The 19,726-nt window shown below is 51.7% G+C and overlaps 1 pseudogene; it reads left to right on the top strand.

Moving 5' to 3' along the window:
• The first annotated feature begins 640 nt into the window (after positions 1-640).
• On the top strand, positions 641-19,402 carry LOC119360774 (annotated as a pseudogene).
• Positions 19,403-19,726: the final 324 nt, after the last annotated feature.

Raw genomic sequence — 19,726 nt, 5'->3', positions numbered from 1 at the left:
TGGGTGCGCGGCGACCGGCCAAAACTTTGGGCCGGCGCGCCGGCGCTTATCAGCGCCCGCGTGCTAAACGGGCCGGACAAGTCAGGTCCCTTGTCCGCTTATTCTGTTGGGCGTGGCGACAATTTGCCGCACAGAGCGGCAAATAGGATTTGCCTTCCCGGTGCCCGGCGCCTTTTCGCGCTCGTTTTTTTTCTTTTGTAGAATGCTCGTGGCCAGGTTTTTGTTTGATATATCATCCGATTAACCTGATCTCTAGCCGGCCGCGCCTTTCTACGCCCGCGTGCAGCTCATACACACAAGCGTCGCACCTACGCATGCTCGCCCCTGGACCACCCGCTCCCGCTCCCACTCCAGGTAGTTGTGGTACGGCGTGCCAAGTCGCTACACTTCAACCACCGATACATGTATACATAAGAGAAAAATTCACTACAGGTCCTCATACTCGTCGCATTGGCCGCATTAGTCCTCGTACTTACAAATACCCAAAATACAGTCCTAGAACTTGTCTCAGGTGGTCATCTACGGTCCAAAATAAATTTTTCTTCTACGTACGTGATGATTTGGCGGTTGACTGGCGCGTCCACGCGGGCTTTGGCCGCCGGCTCATCACTAGACGCCCTGGGCCGATCGATTCGGGGGAATGCGGGGGTGTTTTTGCAAAATTGTTGAATTTACGTTCTGCCCATCGCGCGACGCCGCCGTCCGGCTGCTGTTGCTCCTCCCGCACTGTCCCCGAGGACATAGGCCTCTTCCGCACCTTGGGGCCGCCGACCTCAGCGACAACGCATTCCACGGCGAGCACCCGGTCTCCATGGCCGGCCTCGCCTCTCACGTGCATAGTGAGCTTGAGGATGTTGTGTGTGCTGATGACACTACTAGGAAAAAGGGCTATAGATGATATGTCCATGTACTCGTAGACGAGGAGCTTGGTCTCCGCTCGGGAGAGGGAGCACAGGAGCTTGACGATGTTGTGTGTGCTGATGACACTACTAGATCTATGTATGTTTGTGGTGTTGCATATGTTTGTGGTGCATATATGTTTGTGTTTGCAGGTAGCATTATTTGAAATGCAATAGTTGCCAATATTTTGCCGGAATGTTGATTCATTTCCGTTTCAGCGAGAATTTTGGCACTATGCATTCTTTTTGGTCCTATTTTTAGGGAAAGTCATGCCAATTTTTTCTTGGTTCTAAAATATCGTTTTGCTCTATCCCGCACGCGACCATGGTCCGCACGATGACCGAAGGCGTCGTGAATAGGTTTTTGAGCTCCGTGAAGGCCGAGATGCTTCAAAAGAACGAGACGGAGATAAGATGTCCATGTCGAAGATGCAAGCTGAAGAGCCTTATTATGGACCCGGATTCCGGGCAGGTGCGGGACCACCTGCTCTTGCGTGGTTTCATGGATGGCTATCGGTGGCAAGGTGATGAAGATGACTATGAAGTCATCCATGGGGGCCGGGCAAGAAATTAGGAAGGGAAACAAGACAACCACCGCGGCTCGAGCGGGCGAGAAGGCGAAGAATCTGCAGGACATGATCACGACGGTGATGTTGTACACAGTAATCATGTAGAAGATGCAGGACATGATGATGAGGAAGATGCCGGAGCAGATGAAGGGCATGATCATGAAGATGAAGATGCCGGAGCAGACAACGATGGACCATCGATGGGCTAGGTGCAGGACCCTCATATTCAAGAGCTGCTTCTCAAGCAGACGGATAACGCAAGAGCTGCCACCCGAGAGAAAGCGAAGCTGGATCAACTGGAGATAGACGCGGTTACTCCATTGCATGAAGGATGCAGGCCCGAGGATACCCGCCTGAAAGTAAAGCTCATGGCTCTGGAGATGAAGGTAAAACACAAAATGACCAATGCATGCTTCGACAAGAACATGTCATTCTGGCACAAACGTCTTCCCAAGGGGAACAAGTGTCCGACCAGTTTCGAGGAGGCGAAGAAAATCGTGTGTCCTCTGGATTTACCGCATGTGAAATACCATGTGTGCATGAACAATTGCATCATTTATCGGGATGAGCACGCGGAGTCTACCATATGTCCGGTGTGCGGCGTCACTCGATACAAGAAGAGGAAGAAAGCTCCTCAAAAAGTGGTGTGGTACTTTCTGATCACTCCTCGTCTGCAGCGGTATTTCGCGGACCCTAAGGTAGCAAAGCTCCTACGTTGGCACGCGGATAGGGAGGAAAAGAAGCGAGAAGATGACGCAAATGATCTGGAGATAAATAAAAAAGACAAGATGCTGAGTCACCCTAAGGGTGGGAGCCAGTGGCAAGCGTTGAACTTCGAACACCCATAATTTGGGAAGGATCCAAGGAACATCGTGCTGGGCGCGAGCACCGATGGAGTCAATCCGTTTGGCAGCCAGAGAAGCACACATAGCACCTGGCCTGTGTTTGTGTGGATGTACAACCTTCCCCCTGGTTGTGCATGAAGAGGAAGTACATTCACATGAGTATGCTAATTGAAGAGCTGAAACAACCAGGGAATGACATCAATCTGTATCTGGGGCTGCTGAAAGAGGAGCTAGACATCTGTGGAAAATGTCAGCCAATACGTGGGACGCCGCAGAGAAAGAATATTTCCCTATGAGAGCCGCACTGCTCACGATGGTGCACGACTATCTCGGTTACAGATATCTCGCGGGGCAGGTGGTCCACGGATTTTCAGGATGCGTCAGGTGCATGGATGACACAATGTATCACCAGCTAGATAGGGATCCTGGGTCTTCGAAAACCGTGTTCATGGGACATCAAAGGTGGCTTCGCGACGATAACCCGTGGAGGAAACGCAAGGATCTGTTCGATGGTGAAACCGAACCCCGAAGACACCCGCGTACGAGAAGCACCGAGGAAATAGACGAGCTGTTGAAAAATTGGAAAGATTGCCCACTGCCGGGAAAGAAGCAAAAGGCACTAGAGCCGGGAAAGAAGCCTTGTCACAGGGCGCCGAGCACAACCTGATGACCTATGAGGCGTACGATATCAACGGCTACACATTCTACACCGAGGACAAGGACATGAAGAGCGATGGTTATCAGAACTCCGGGGTAACAATGGAATCCTACACCGGTAACGACAAGTACAGATACTACGGAAGGATCAAGGAGATCTGGGAGCTGAGCTACGCTGGAGAGAAGGTCCCGATGTTCCATGTCAGATGGGCCAAGAGATAAAAGAAGACCGGTATTTCACCACCATGGTTATACCCGAAGCCAAATCCAAGACCGCGGGCGCGAACGTCACCGCGAAAAATGAGCCATGGGTACTGGCTTCCCAAGTGGACCAATGCTTCTTCATTACCGACCCGTCAAAGCCCAGTCGTGTTGTTGTGAGGAGAGGCAAAAGGAAGATCATCGGAATGGATGGAGTCGCCAATGAGCAAGACTTCGACAAGTACGGCGACCCGAAGATGGAACATGACGATGACGATGAAGTATCAGTATACACCACAAGAAGAAGTAGGACCACCCTACCTAAAGGACGTCCGTTCAAGAGAAGAACTCCATTTATGAAAAATAAGGGCAAGAAGATTGTGAATAGATAGCTAGCTAAGATCGATTGTATTTAAATTGTAGCCTTCATTTCTCGATTGTATTTCATGGGTGATGGGGTTATGTACCTAGGGTAGGGTCATGGACCTGATCTAAGTACCTTACCCAAGGACACCCTTAGAAGAAGTCGCCTTCCAGTCGACCAACGAGGGACACACTCGACTGACTTGAAGGACTCGACCACGAAGACTCACTCGACCACCAGAAGGTCAAGAGGCACTCTGCACTGCAACGGCCTGTAATTAAGTAGACTTTATGATAGTAAAGGCACTTTATGTGGGGCGTTACCAGTAACGCCCCAGACTTAACTCACCTTAAACCCTCTCCTACGTGGGCTGGCTGGGGTCCTGGCGCACTCTATATAAGCCACCCCCCTCCACAGGTAGAAGGGTTCGGCACCTTGTAACTCATATACTCATAATCCACTCGACCGCCTCCGGGCTCCGAGACGTAGGGCTGTTACTTCTTCCGAGAAGGGCCTGAACTCGTACATCCCTTGTGTTTACAACCTCTCCATAGCTAAGACCTTGCCTCTCCATACCTACCCCCCACTCTACTGTCAGGCTTAGAACCACGACAGTTGGCGCCCACCGTGGGGCAGGTGTTTTAGCGATTTTTGTGGAGAAGTTGCGATTCTTCCGAGTACTTTCATCATGGTGTCTGCTGGAGTTTTGGTCGGGGGTCAAGAGATCCGTCTCGGCACTCTCACCTTCATCGCCGACGACTCCGCGTGGCTCCATGAGGCTCCACTCGACGTTGATGCGCTCCCCGTCCGCGGTGCGACGCATTTTCGCGCATGTGTCCGCGGCGTTCTGCTGCGGCAACCGTCGACCCAGTATCGGTCGGCTCCTCCATCGTCCACCCTCCCGGTCTCCCGCCAGCGCAAGCGCTCGGGCCGGTCGAGGCTTCAGCGATGGGTGAGGCACGCGGTGGCTCGCCAATCGGCCACCACCCAAGTTGCGGCAATCGAGCCCGACGAATCTCTCTACGGCTTGTTCGATCTGTCGACTGGCTCCGTAGAGACTGCATCCGAGTGCGGTAGCAGTGATCCAGCGGCGGAAATCTTGATGGTCGACGGGCCCCACAGTCCCCCTGGCTTCGCCCGTGATGGTGGAGCAGGTGACGGCGGCGACCCTGCAGGAGGCTACGAAGAGTACCAGCCCGAGCCACTCGACTCTCTGCAAAGAGAGGAACTTCGCCACAGGAACGTGGATCCCCTGCGTACTCCCATCGCAGGAGAAACCCCCGAGGCTCGTGCCTTGGAGGAGGCACGTCTGGCCAATTTGGCCGAACGCACTCGACTGGAGAATCTTCAGCGAGCCCTCGACGAGCGCGTGCGGCAACGAGTTCCCAACACCAGTAGACGTCAACTCTTCCCACCGACTCAGGTATATCGAACCCCAATCCAGAATTTAGCAGCTGCGACCCGTATAGCAGAGTCCATCCAGCCTTCGCAGTCGGAAGTTGGCAGGGGTTTGCTGCAGATCAGGGATCTACTCCGAGCAGCAGGAGATCAGAATTCAGCCGTGTCTCAGTCGCGCAACAGAATTCACAGTCGATCCGTCACTGCGAATACGGTTCAGTCGGCTCATAGCCCCAGATCGCCTCCGCGGCGTGAAGGGCGCGAGAATCGGCGAGATCAATATGGCAACCGACTCGACCGAGATGATAGGCGTCGAGTGCCCAATTCCCCTCCGAGGGGTGGGTCTTACGCTCCTTGGCAGCAAGATGATAGGCGTCAGTACAGTACAGGGCGAAGGGTTCCAGTCGACCCCAGAGAACCAGGCTTCGACGCGCGATCCATTATCGTGCAAGGTTTGGTCGACCGGAACAGAGCCCATCGAGGCGGACTCGACAGAGATGTACCCACAAGCAGTCGAGTGCATGTTTCTGGTCCTGGATGTTTCAGCGGAGCTATCAGAGCCGCAGTTATCCCTCCCAATTTCAGGTTGGCAACAGGAGTCAGCAAGTTCACTGGTGAGTCTAAGCCTGGAACTTGATTTGAGGACTACCGAGTGGCAGTTCAGATTGGTGGTGGGAGCGACGAGGTGGCCATGAAGCATTTACCCCTCATGCTGGAAGGTTCTGCTAGGGCATGGTTGACTCAATTACCTCCTAGCAGCATTTACACTTGGGAGGATCTGTCCCGAGTGTTCATCAGAACGTTTGAAGGAACTTACAAGCGACCAGCTGGATTGACAGAGTTGCAAGTCTGCGTGCAGAAGGCTAATGAGACTCTCAGAGAGTATATTCAGAGGTGGATCACTTTGCACCACACTGTGGAGAATGTGTCTGATCATCAGGCAGTCTGCGCCTTCAAAGATGGCGTCAAGAACAGAGAACTGAGTTTGAAGTTTGGTCGAACCGGTGACATGACCTTGAGTCGGATGATGGAGATTGCTACCAAGTACGCCAATGGCGAAGAAGAAGACCGACTCCGAAGCGGCAAGCACAAGCCGAGTCAGTCGGAAAAAGGAAACACCAGTCGGAAACAGAAGCGGAAGGCTGAACCGGCAGCTCCTGGAGAGGCTCTAGCCGTGACTTAGGGAAAGTTTAAGGGGAAACCAAAAGGATCCTGGAACCCCAAGAAGGTAAAGGATAAAGAAGGGAACGACGTAATGGATATGCCATGTCACATCCACACGAAGAAAGACGAAGAGGGGAATATCATCTACCCAAAGCACACCACTCGCCAATGTCGACTCCTGATCCAGCAGTTTCAGGGAAAACAGTCTAAGGACAAGGAGAAGGAGTCGGACAAGGCAGAAGACAAGGAGGACAGTGAGGAAGGATATCCGCATATCAACTCCACTCTGATGATCTTTGCAGATGTGGAAAGCAGGAGTCGACTGAAAGTCATTAACCGAGAGGTGAACATGGTTGCCCCAGCAAAAGCAAATTATCTGAAATGGTCTCAAATACCCATCACATTCGACCAATCTGATCACCCGACTCATATTGCCACCCCTGGGAGGCAAGCTTTGGTGGTCGATCCGGTTGTCGAAGGCACTCGACTGACAAAGGTGCTGATGGATGGTGGAAGCGGGCTGAATTTGTTGTATGCAGACACACTGAAAGGAATGGGCATTCCGATGTCCCGACTGAGCACTAGTAACATGAGCTTTCATGGAGTTATACCAGGGAAGAAAGCCGAGTCACTCGGCCAAATAGCTTTGGACGTGGTGTTTGGTGATTCGAAACATTTTCACAAAGAAAAGTTGACGTTTGAGGTCGTGGATTTTCAGAGTGCATATCATGCCATTTTGGGGAGACCAGCTTACGCACGGTTCATGGCTCGACCATGTTACGTGTACCTCAAATTGAAGATGCCCGGCCCCAAAGGAGTGATCACTGTCACTGGCGATAGGAAAAAGGCAGAAGAGTGCTTTCAGAAGGGCTCCAAGATTGCCGATTCCCAGGTGACAGCGGTCGAGTTCGAGGAATACAAGCAAAACGCAGATCCGAGTGACTTGCTGCGATCAAAGAAACCCGCCACAGAGTCTGCATTCCAGTCGTCTGGTGAGACGAAGCCTGTTCACATTCACCCGACCGACCCCGATGCAGCTCCGACCCACATCTCCACAACACTCGACCCAAAATAGGAAGAAGCGCTCATCCAGTTCCTCCGTGAGAACTGGGACATTTTTGCATGGAAGCCCGCTGACATGCCAGGTGTTCCCAGGGGACTGGCTGAGCATCGCCTAAGAGTCGACTCATCTGCAAAACCAGTCAAAGAGCATCTCCGGCGGTCCGCTGTCCAGAAGAGAAAAGCCATTGGTGAAGAAGTGGCTCGACTGTTGGCGGCAGGATTTATCCGAGAGATATACCACTCCGAGTGGCTTGCTAATGTCGTCATGGTTCCTAAGAAGGACAAGTCGCTCCGAATGTGCATTGATTTCAAGCACATCAACCGGGCCTGCCCGAAAGATCATTTTCCTCTCCCTCGCATAGATCAAATTGTTGACTCGACCACGGGATGCGACAGGCTATCTTTTTTAGATGCCTACTCCGGGTACCACCAGATCCGTCTGTACGGACCCGACGAGGTAAAAACAGCTTTCATCACTCCATTCGGGTGCTTCTGCTATATCACCATGCCATTCGGCCTCAAGAATGCCGGAGCCACATTTATGCGAATGATTCAGAAGTGTCTACTCACTCAAATCAGTCGGAATGTGGAAGCATATATGGCTGATATTGTTGTCAAGTCACGAAAAGGTTCTGACCTGCTCGCTGATCTCGCCGAAACATTTGCCAACCTCAGAAGATATGATATCAAGCTCAATCCATCAAAGTGCACATTTGGAGTTCCTGGTGGCAAGTTACTCGGTTTTCTCGTTTCCGAACGGGGAATCGACGCTAACCCAGAGAAGATTGGCACTATTCTTCGAATGAAACGCCCTGTGCGAGTACACGATGTCCAGAAGCTTACTGGATGCTTGGCCGCATTAAGTCGATTCATCTCACGACTCGGTGAAAAGGCATTGCCTCTTTACCGACTGATGAAGAAGACAGACAAGTTCGAGTGGACTCCAGAAGCTGATGCAGCGTTTGCCGAGCTAAAAGCTCTGCTCTCCACCCAGCCGGTGCTTGCTGCTCCAATCAGCAAAGAGCCTCTGTTGCTCTATATCGCAGCCACAGGACAAGTCGTCAGTACTGTGCTTACGGTCGAGCGGGAAGAAGAAGGAAAAGCTCTCAAAGTTCAGCGCCCAGTGTATTATTTGTCTGAAGTCTTGACTCCATCCAAGCAGAGATATCCTCATTATCAGAAGCTTGTGTATGGAATATACATGACCACAAAGAAGGTTGCTCATTATTTTTCTGATCATTCCATCACAGTCGTCAGCGACGCTCCACTATCAGAGATTTTGCACAACAGAGATGCAACTGGTCGAGTGGCCAAATGGGCGATTGAACTTCTTCCCCTTGATATCAAGTTTGAGGCAAAGAAAGCCATTAAGTCCCAGGCAATAGCAGATTTCCTCGCCGAGTTGATTGAACAACAGCAGCCGACTGAAGTTTATTCGGAGCATTGGACCATGTTCTTTGATGGCTCTAAGATGTTGAATGGTTCCGGTGCTGGGGTTGTCCTGGTTTCCCCCAGAGGAGATAAGCTCAGATATGTGCTCCAGATTCACTTTGATTCCTCCAACAATGAGGCAGAATATGAGGCCCTCTTATATGGGTTGCGCATGGCCATTTCACTCGGCGTCCGTCGCCTGATGGTCTATGGCGACTCGGATTTAGTGGTCAACCAGGTGATGAAAGAGTGGGACGTGAGAAGCCCAGCCATGACTGGATACTGCAGTGCAGTGAGGAAGCTGGAAAAGAAGTTCGAGGGGTTGGAGCTCCATCATATACCCCGACTGAAAAATCAAGCAGCTGATGATCTAGCAAAGATAGGTTCCAAGAGAGAAGCCATTCCGAGTGGTGTGTTCTTGGAGCATATACACACTCCGTCAGTCAAAGAAGATCCTTTCACCGAAGAAACTCCACAGCCCAAGAGTGCCACGGATCCGACTGAGGTTGAAGTCCCAGCGGTGGTCAACTTGATCATGGAGGTCTTGGTGGTCATTCCCGACTGGACAGTTCCATACGTCGCGTATATCCTGAGAAAAGAGCTCCCGGAGGATGAGGAAGAGGCTCGACAGATCGTCCGTCGATCTAAGGCCTTTACCGTAATCAAAGGACAATTGTACAGAGAAAGCGCGACTGGAGTTGGTCAGAAGTGCATAACACCAGAAGAAGGTCGACTCATCCTCAATGATATCCACTCGGGGACCTGTGGTCATCATGCGTCCTCTCGGACCATCGTGGCCAAAGCATACCGAGCCGGATTTTACTGGCCAAAGGCGAATGAGATGGCAAAAGAGATAGTGGATAAGTGCGAGGGATGTCAGTTCTACTCGAATATGTCGCACAAGCCCGCGTCGGCCCTGAAGACCATCCCACTCGTCTGGCCTTTCGCAGTATGGGGACTGGACATGGTCGGTCCTTTGAGAACAGGACGAAGTGGCTTCACACATGTACTGGTGGCAGTCGACAAGTTCACCAAGTGGATCGAGGCTAAACCAATCAAGAGCCTTGACACCGGTACTGCTGTTAGCTTCATCAGGGAACTAATATTCAGATATGGAGTCCCGCACAGCATCATTACGGATAATGGGTCGAACTTTGACTCAGAGGAATTCAGAGATTTCTGCAACTCCCAAGGCACACGGGTCGACTACGCTTCAGTCGCCCATCCGCAGTCGAATGGACAAGCAGAGCGAGCTAACGGACTGATTCTTAAGGGATTGAAGCCTCGACTGATGCGTGATCTCAAACACACGGCTGGAGCTTGGGTCGATGAACTTCCCTCAGTACTTTGGGGACTGCGGACCACACCTAATCGGTCGACCGAAAGAACTCCATTCTTCTTGGTCTACGGAGCTGAAGCAGTCTTGCCGAGTGATCTTCTTCACAATGCTCCTCGAGTTGAAATCTACAACGAAGCAGAGGCTGAACAAGCGCGGCAGGACGCAGTCGACCTTTTAGAGGAAGAAAGGGAGATGGCTCTGATCCGGTCGACCATCTACCAACAAGATTTGCGTCGTTTCCACGCCAGAAATGTGAGAGGTCGAGCCTTCCAGGAAGGAGATTTAGTTCTCCGAGTGGATCAGCACAAACCACACAAGCTTGCTCCTCCTTGGGAAGGTCCCTTCATCGTCACCAAAGTTCTCCACAACAGGGCGTATCGTCTTTACAACGTCGAGCATAATATCGACGAGCCCCGAGCTTGGAATGCGGAACTACTCCGCCCATTTTATACTTAAGTTTTAACACTAGGATGAGTTGCAATAAAGTACTTCTGTAGTCCATGGACCTCAAAATAATAGTGTCATAGTTCCTCCATAATTTCTGTCACTTTTTATTTTTGTCCAATAAAAATTCCCCCTCAGTGGGTGACTTAGCTGCGAATCCGTTTCGCCTAAGTTTGTAAAAAATCCTACCGAGTGGTGAGCCAGACTCCCACTCGGAGGCTTAGCTGCGAATCCGTCTCGCCTAAGTTATCAAAATCCTACCGAGTGGTAAGCCAGACTTTCACTCGGAGGCTTAGCTGCAGTCCAAGCACTCGCCTAGGTTATAAAAATCCTACCGAATGAAGAGCAACCCTCTCACTCGGGGGCTTAGCTGCAGTCCAAGCACTCGCCTAAGTTATCAAAATCCTACCAAGTGGTAAGCCAGACTTTCACTCGGAGGCTTAGCTGCAGTCCAAGGACTCGCCTAAGTCATAAAAATCCTACCGAGTGGTAAGCCAGACTTTCACTCGGAGGCTTAGCTGCAGCCCTGTGCTCGCCTAAGTTACAAAAATCCTACCGAGTGAAGAGCGACCCTCTCACTCGGGGGCTTAGCTGCAGTCCGAGCACTCGCCTAAGTTATCAAAATCCTACCGAGTGAAGAGCGACCCTCTCACTCGGAGGCTTAGCTGCAGTCCAAGGACTCGCCTAAGTCATAAAAATCCTATCGAGTGAAGAGCAACCCTCTCACTCGGAGGCTTAGCTGCAGTCCAAGCACTCGCCTAAGTCATAAAAATCCTACCGAGTGAAGAGCAAACCTCTCACTCGGGGGCTTAGCCACAGCCCAGTGCTCGCCTAAGTGGACTAAAGAATAAGTCGATTGCAGTAAAGGCGCCTTGCTTTGAACCTGCAAAAGACATTTCGAGCCAAAGGCAATCGTATTCAAGCACCAAATTCAAGTTTGAATCGATATCTAAAGGAACCGAGAGTGCTCAGGCGTTAAGCCTGTTAAGGTTTATCGGTTACAATTCCACTCGGCATACCGAGGCAAATTTAAAGCGTCGAGCCAGAAGAAGTTTTTTACCCCTCCTGTGGAGGGCTGGAAGGAGCAACGAATTCATCAAGGTCAATTCCGTCGGCGATCCGAGTGGCAGCTGCAAGGAAAGTTTCCATAAAGGACCTGAAGTCGTGTTTCTTGGTGTTGGCCACCCGAAGAGCCGCCAGCTTCTCTTCTCGCGCATCTTTACAGTGGACTCGGGCCAGACACAGAGCAACATCTGCACCACACCGAGCCGAGGACTTCTTCCATTCCTGCACTCGACCAGGGATCGTGTTCAAGCGGGCCATCAGCGACTCAAGGTCATTCTGAAGTGTCTCCTCAGGCCAGAGCGTCGAGTCGATGCGAGATGTGGCGGCCTTCAGCCTTGCGAGATAGTCCACGACGGCTGCAACACGAGACTCCAGTCGGAAAACATCCATGGCAACTTCGTCGTTCACCGGAGAATTGACGGGGTCGAGGTTTGGCTCCAGCCGGCTAGTTTCTTCTTCAAAGTTTTGACAAAATTCTGCAAGGATGATCACTAAGTCAAGGGGATGGTCGAATGGAAAAACCACAATTGGAAATGTTTGCCAAGCATAGAGGTTTACCTTCAAGCATAAGAAACAGCTTCTTGGCAATACCACTCAGGAAGGCTTCCAGATCAGTTTTCTTCCCAGTCAATTTGCTGACTTGGTCGGTCAGGGCAGCTTTATCAGTTTTTAGTCGACTGACCTCCTTGTTGGCGATCCCAAGAGCAGCTTTCAGATTGGTATTGTCTTGTTCAAGCTTGGTGACTGAAGCTAACTTCTCGTCAGCAAGCTTGATCTTCTCAGCTAGTTCGAGGTCTTTCTTCTGTTGGGCCTCCCTTACCTTACCTGCAAGGTACAGCAAGGTCAGATTTTGAAACAAGCAAGGGGAAAAGCAGTCGTCAAGGTCTCACCAAACATACCTTCGGTCTCCTCCTTTGCCTTCGTCAGCTTCTCCTGAACCAGCTTCAAGCTCAGCTCGAGTTGAGTGTGCTTGTTTTCTAGCTCAGAGTAGCGAGCCACAAGATCACAAGAGTTCTGCGAAGAACCAATCGACTAAATGTCAAATATAATTCACTTCCGAGTGAAAAAGGAAAAAAACACACGTTTCTAAGACTACAGCCGAATACAAGCATTCGACCGTAGTCTCGGGGACTACACCCAGTGGGTGCACTCAGCGTGCCCCCACTAATTCTGTTGAAGACAAAGTCGACCAGTCGACCTCAAAAAAAAGAGAGATGTATTCTTTAAGACTGTAATCAACTGCAAGCAGTCGACCACAGTCTCGGGGACTACACCCAGTGGGTGCACTCAGCGTGCCCCCACCGGTTTGTGAAATCCAGTCGACATAGTCGACTGACAGAAAGACTGACATCATAAAGCCTAAGGCCGACTGCCAGCAGTCGACCTTAGCCTTGGGGACTACACCCAGCGGGTGCACTCAGCGTGCCCCCACTAACACGGAGTTTAATCGACACACCCACTGGGTGACTACTATAAATTCCGGAAAGGAAAAGTTTTTGGTAGCATATCCAACAGAACAAACAGTGGTCGACTGACCTGAACATTGCTTTGAAGGGCAGAACTGGCGTCATAAGCTGCCTGGTTCGCATCCCGGATGGTCTTTAACTGCTCCATCATGATTCCCGCCTGGCGTATCGCTTCCTTCGCCGCGCCAGCTTGGTCCTCTGGGACGTGGTGCGTCGTGAAGAGGGAGGGCTGCTGAGCACTCGTCAATGGATCTGCGAAGGACACCGTGTGTCGAGTGGTGTTCTCTTCCTCCGCAATCAGAATCTCAGGCGCCGTCACATCCTGGGGCACCTTACTGGCGGACGCTTTCCTACTCCTCCTGCGCTTCAGTGGTTCTTCATCCTCATCATCATCAGGGAGATTGATAACAGTATTGGGTGGAGCTACGGAGAAGATTCAGGATCAGAGATCGCGAGTTAGTCGACATCAGGATCAGAGATCGCGAGTCAGTCGACTAAGAACGGCGTTAAGAATACAGTACCTGGTTTCGAAGTTGCTGCGTCCTCCATCTCGTGGTCATCAGCCCGGGCTGAGGTTTCAGAAGTAGCAGCACTGCAACTCCAAAGGATCAGTCGACTAACTTCAGCGTCGACCAGAGACAAAGTTCACACAAAATAAGAAGACTTGAGCAGAACGATTACCCTGATATGGTGGGGATGGACACCTTCATCTTCGGCAGGAGCTTGATCGGCTTCGACGAGGCCGCCCTGGGCTGCTTCGGCGCCTTTTCCGTCGGCACCGGAGAGGTGGTCCGAGGGCGCTTGGTCGACTGAGCAACGGTCACAACCCCCTTGCCACGTTCAGTCGAAGGGTCGTGGACAAGATTCGACCGCCTTTCTGAACGCGGTGGTACGACCTCCTCCTCCTCTTCCTCCTCGTCTTCAGCGTCATCTTCATCACCGTCATCATCATCATCGTCATCATCATCCTCATCAACGTCCGAGTCCCATTCCTCCTCCTCCTGGCTCTCGCCCCCACTCGCCTCACCCTCCTCGGTCGGAGCTTGTGCCCCATTGGGCATCGAGTACAGCTCGGTGAGGGCCTGGAAGATATCAAGACAAGGATCAATCGACCAGTCGGCAGGGTAAACAGAGACGAATGTGACAAGGACACAATGGAGAGCAGAGCAAGCGTACCTTGTTTGGATCGCTGTTGTGATCGAGTGGAGGAATCCTTCTGGCTCCACGTGGGTTGTCCTTCTTTCCGGTAACGGCTGCCATCCATCTTTCCAGAGTGACATCGTCGACTGCTTCTGGATGGACTCGAGTCTCGTCTTCGGTCCCATAGTACAACCACATGCAGTGGCTCCGGAACTGAAGGGGCTGGATGCGACGCCTGAGGAAGACCTCCAGGAGGTCCATGCCCGTCACTCCCTCCCGAACCAACTGCACCACGCGCTCCATCAACATCTTCACGTCAGCTTTCTCCTCCGGAATCAACTTCAGGGAGGAGGGCTTGTTCACTCGGTCCATGGTAAACTGAGGGAGTCCACTCGACTGCCCCGGCGTCGACTGGTCCTGGCAGTAGAACCAGGTCGACTGCCAGCCTCTGACTGACTCGGGAAAGGTCATGGGCGGGAATGTGCTCTTATTCCTCACCTGGATCCCCAGACCCCCACACATTTGGACGACTCGGGTTCTCTCATCACCTGGGCTCGCCTTCTTCACGGTCTGAGAGCGACACGTGAATATATGCTTGAACAAACCCCAGTGCGGTCGACAGCCCAAGAAACCCTCACACATGGACACAAATGCGGCAAGATAGGCGATAGAATTTGGGGTAAAGTGGTGGAGCTGCGCTCCAAAGAAGTTCAAGAAGCCACGGAAGAAAATACTCGGCGGCAAAGAAAATCCACGATCAACATGGGTGGCCAAGAGCACACACTCACCCTCTTCTGGCTGGGGCTGCCACTCCTTCCCCGGAAGCCTCGCAGCTCCATGAGGGATCAAGCCCTCGTTGGCCATGTCGAGTAGGTCTTTTTCTGTGATGGTCGACTGGATCCAGTCTCCTTGGACCCAGCCCTTCGGCAGGCGGGATCTGGACGAAGACCCGCCGCGGCTGGTAGATCTCCCCTTCGCCTTCTCCGACGCCGACGCCTTCTTCGCACGTTCCAGCGCCGTCGTCTTCTCCTTGGCCATGATTGCCGGCGAGATGCGCGTGGGGAAGTTGTGCGGGGGCGAGAGCGAGCGCGCTGGACGGGGACGAAAGGAGCAGAGAGAGAGAGAGAGAATGCTGAGGCACAGTACAGAAATCCTCGCCGGGCGCATTTATAAGGTCCCTTCCGAGTGGATGACAGGTGGGCCCGGTCGATCTAATCATATCCAGGAACAGTTATGCAGACGGGATACGTGGCGAAGAAAGCGGCGCGGAGATCGAGGCGTCTATGTCCCGTCCCATCCGAACGCCGCGGTCCGCTCCGCTTCGCGCGCGTCCCCAAATTTCGCATCCCGCAGAATCCGCGAACAGCAGATTGGTCTGTCAGACACGGGGTTTCCCGCGATCCGTCGCTCGGAGATCATCGAAGCCCGAAAGATCACTCGACGCAAGAAGAGAATGGATCGAGTCGACTGAAGACAAGTTGCTCACTGTCGACGAAGAGATTCTTTGGTCCAGAACAACGCACGACCAGAGCGCAAAGGTTAATCGGAAACGACATCAACTCCTTCCTCACTCGAAGCCTCAATCCATTCGGGGGCTAATGATGGGGTTATGTACCTAGGGTAGGGTCATGGACCTGATCTAAGTACCTTGCCCAAGGACACCCTTAGAAGAAGTCGCCTTCCAGTCGACCAACGAGGGACACACTCGACTGACTTGAAGGACTCGACCACGAAGACTCACTCGACCACCAGAAGGTCAAGAGGCACTCTGCACTGCAACGGCCTGTAATTAAGTAGACTTTATGATAGTAAAGGCACTTTATGTGGGGCGTTACCAGTAACGCCCCAGACTTAACTCACCTTAAACCCTCTCCTATGTGGGCTGGCTGGGGTCCTGGCGCACTCTATATAAGCCACCCCCCTCCACAGGTAGAAGGGTTCGGCACCTTGTAATTCATATACTCATAATCCACTCGACCGCCTCCGGGCTCCGAGACGTAGGGCTGTTACTTCTTCCGAGAAGGGCCTGAACTCGTACATCCCTTGTGTTTACAACCTCTCCATAGCTAGGACCTTGCCTCTCCATACCTACCCCCCACTCTACTGTCAGGCTTAGAACCACGACAATGGGCACTACCGGACATGCCGGAAATCCCTATGGCACAGGATCCAGACATGCATATGGCACAGGATCCGGACGACGACAACAATGACGATGGTACATTTACCAACGTCGATAAGTACTTTGCCGAACATGGGTACGGTGACGAATTCTGCGGGCCTCCTTCTCAAGAACCCAACCCTGAAAAAGACGACCGCGATCTAGCTGGTACGGCAGAGAAACCCAATTGCAACAGGCGTCGTCTGGCGTTCAGTTCTCAGGAGACGCCTCCAGCTGCCGCCTTCACCGAGCCTCAGATAGCCGAGATGCGAAATATTATCAGCCCCAACACGCTCATGAAGGCGGTCTGTGAGCAGAACTCGATCCCATTACAGCAGATCAAGAAGAAGGGACAGAAATGAAAGACTAACAAGGGCGCCGGCGCGAGCCATCTGGCACCGAGTACGATCCGTGCTCAGGACGGACCACCTTCACCTAAGGATATCTCGAGGAGGGTGCATGTGGCGGGTAGGGCAATGCTACCGACAAATATGCTCAATGCTGCAACCGGTGCTATGCGGAGTCTGCATGACAGTGTTCTTTCTTTGGAGAAGCAGCGTCTCTCCCAGAATGATATGGCATACCCGGTTTTCGTGGCCAAGGTGCCAGAGGGCAAGGGCTTTGTGGATAGCGCCATCGGGGGTACGATCGTCCTGCAGTTTGATGACATCTTTGCTATGTTTAACCTTCATCCGTTGCACTACACCTTCGTTCGGCTATTTTCGCTGAGTATGGAGATGCGGATCATTAGAGACAAGACCCCGGACATCGGGATAGTCGACCCCTTCTACATGCGTGCCAAGATCTTGGGCAGCGCTGGGGACCGGCAAGTCGCGAGTTCACACCTCGAAGGCGTCATTCTGGCAAACCTAGATAAGGATAACTTTCTCGTGCCTTACTTTCCCGAGTAAGTCATCCCCTAACTGCCCCGTAACATATGATTTCTTAGATTTTGATCATTCTTTTTTTTCTAACATTCCGTGTTTTGTGCAGTGACACACATTGCACACTCATCCTCTTATGCCCAAAATATTCCATGGCCACGTATTTCGACCCGGACCGTGACTCCAAGATAGACTACACAAATATCAAGAAAGTTCTTGATGATGCTCTCCCCGGCTACGCCACATCTAGAAGCACCTTTAAGAGGCCAGTTTGTAGGTACAGCAGGCACGTGTTCACCTACAATACGAAGTTCCCCTGCGTCAAGCAGCCGCCTGGTGGTTAGAAGGATGCCTACTACACCCTCCATCACATGCGGGCGATCATACGGGGCCATAATCACCTTCTGCTACCAAATAATCTCAAAGATTGGGCCGCAAGCTTGGCAGCAATCCAGGACCCGACAAGAATTCTTTCGCATCCAGTCGGAGTTTGCAGAAATCATTCATCAAGATGTCCTTCGTACCTCGGGGCAGTTCTACCTCAGATATCAACCGTCCAACAGTGATTTAGACACAACGCTACAAATGCAGGCTGACAACACCCGCGACTTCATGACCATCACGAAAGACGGCGGCTTCATCCACACTCTGGTCCCATGAGTCAAGTCGAAAGTAGTGATGCTATGTGTAGTTCTGAAACATCGATTAGCTCATGTTGTAATTAAACTTTAATGAACTTGTATGTCTCTTTGGTTTGGATAGTCGTTCAACTTAGATGTAATCGATGCTATTTATTAGTAGGACCATGAATCATGCTATTAATGTCTTGCTTTTCTCTTCCGATCCTTTTATTGCATACTTATATATTGCTTATGTATTGTCTGTTGTTTGGCTAGTGCATAGAGATGCCGTCGTATGCCGTGTACAAGGGTAAGGTTCCCAGAGTCTACGACGACTGGGAGGAGTGTTGGAGACAGGTTCACCATTTCAACGGTAACAGTTACAAAGGGTACACCACTAGGGCGGAGGCGGAATCTAGATACGCGCGCTATCTAGCGGGAGAGAGGAGGGAGTGTTGGAGGAACCGGATGAAGACCAGTTTCATCGCGATGATGCTCATCGTGATGACCACAGCTCTCTTCTATGTGATGGTAGTTTAGATGATCGATATCAACTTGTAATGTGAAGACAAACTCGCTACTCGCGGTCTCGAGACTTGTAATGTTCTATCTTTGTTCGGTCTTTTGAATTCGGAGACTAATATGATGAATTGTTTTCGGAGACTAATCTTCTATTGTATTCGATGAATCTGCTGTTGTTGTGTTGTGCTGTCTATATTCTGTCCAATAATATATTTTGTAACCTATGCAAATATCAGAAAAGAAAAAAAATAATCCCTAATATTCATACTAATGGCGCACCACTCAACACTCTAATGACGCACTGTAGAAATGATACTAATGGCGCATCACGCCATTAGTATGCCAAAGCACATGGGTAAATATGGCCCCCTGGGAGGCATACTAATGATGCATGTTGGGCTATACTAATGGCGCACTGCGTGGTGCGCCATTAGTATACCAGATACTATGGCGCACCAGTGATGCGCCATTAGTATTTAATACTAGTGGCGTGGTGCTAGTGGCGCACCAGTAGTGCGCCATTAGTAGGCAAAACTGATGCGCCATTAGCAGGCCTTTTCCTAATAGTGTGAACACCGACCTAGTCGCCTCCGAGCTCCAGGTGGTCCTCGGCTCGGTGGCCATGGCCATGGACGTGCTACCGACGGACGTCGTCGGGGTGTCCGTCGAGGCCAGAGAGCTCGCGAGGCTCGTGTCCCAGCAAGCATGGCACGCGTCGGTGTGGCCAGACGCGGACCACGGGCTCACGACCCAGAGCGTGTGTTGCGTGCTCGCGCTGTTCAGGAACAGCGACACGCCGCACACGGAGCACGCGAGGATTGTGCTCGGCCGTGTCGGCATCGCCAGCTGGTGCGACTGCACGACGAAGATGAGAAGTTGGAGCGCCTCGAGGACCGCCACGAGTACGAGAACGACCTCGTGTTCATTAGCGGCCTCACGGTGTTCCTCGTGTACTGTCGCGTCGTCTGCCAAGAAAGAAAGGTGACGCCGTAGTGCCCGGGTCGAGGCCCACATCGAGCTGCGCGGCGTCGACCAAGGAGGAGTTGCTGCAATGCCCGATAGTTTGGAGCTAATGACTGACCCGGTGATTGTGGCCACCGGCCAAACTTGCTACTGGACGTCCATCAAACGGTGGATCAAGATCGGGTGCCGCCGACGAACGGTGTCATGAGAGAGACCCCCTTGGTTCAGTTTTCCGATGAACGACGAATGCCTGAGATGGCGTTTGAGATGATGTAAACGGTTGACCCGTTTGTTTTCCTGACAAATGTGCAAAAGATAGACATGGTTTGTAAATGGACAGAAAATCCTGACATAAATAAATGTGTTTTTGCGCCGAATTCTACCCGTTTCAGTCTGCCTGTCCTATAAATACCGGATTGCAGGCAGAATGCCGTTGTTGATCTGTTTTGGTTCTGCAATTTATTTACTCCACTAATTATTTACACATGCTTTCACCATCACAAGCCTGACGATACGCAGCACTAGCTGAGTT

The sequence above is a fragment of the Triticum dicoccoides genome, chromosome 2B, assembly GCF_002162155.2.
Source record: "Triticum dicoccoides isolate Atlit2015 ecotype Zavitan chromosome 2B, WEW_v2.0, whole genome shotgun sequence".
Classification (NCBI taxonomy): domain Eukaryota; kingdom Viridiplantae; phylum Streptophyta; class Magnoliopsida; order Poales; family Poaceae; genus Triticum; species Triticum dicoccoides.
Note: the sequence above shows the minus strand (reverse complement) of the source record. Positions and strands in the feature narration are given on the sequence as shown.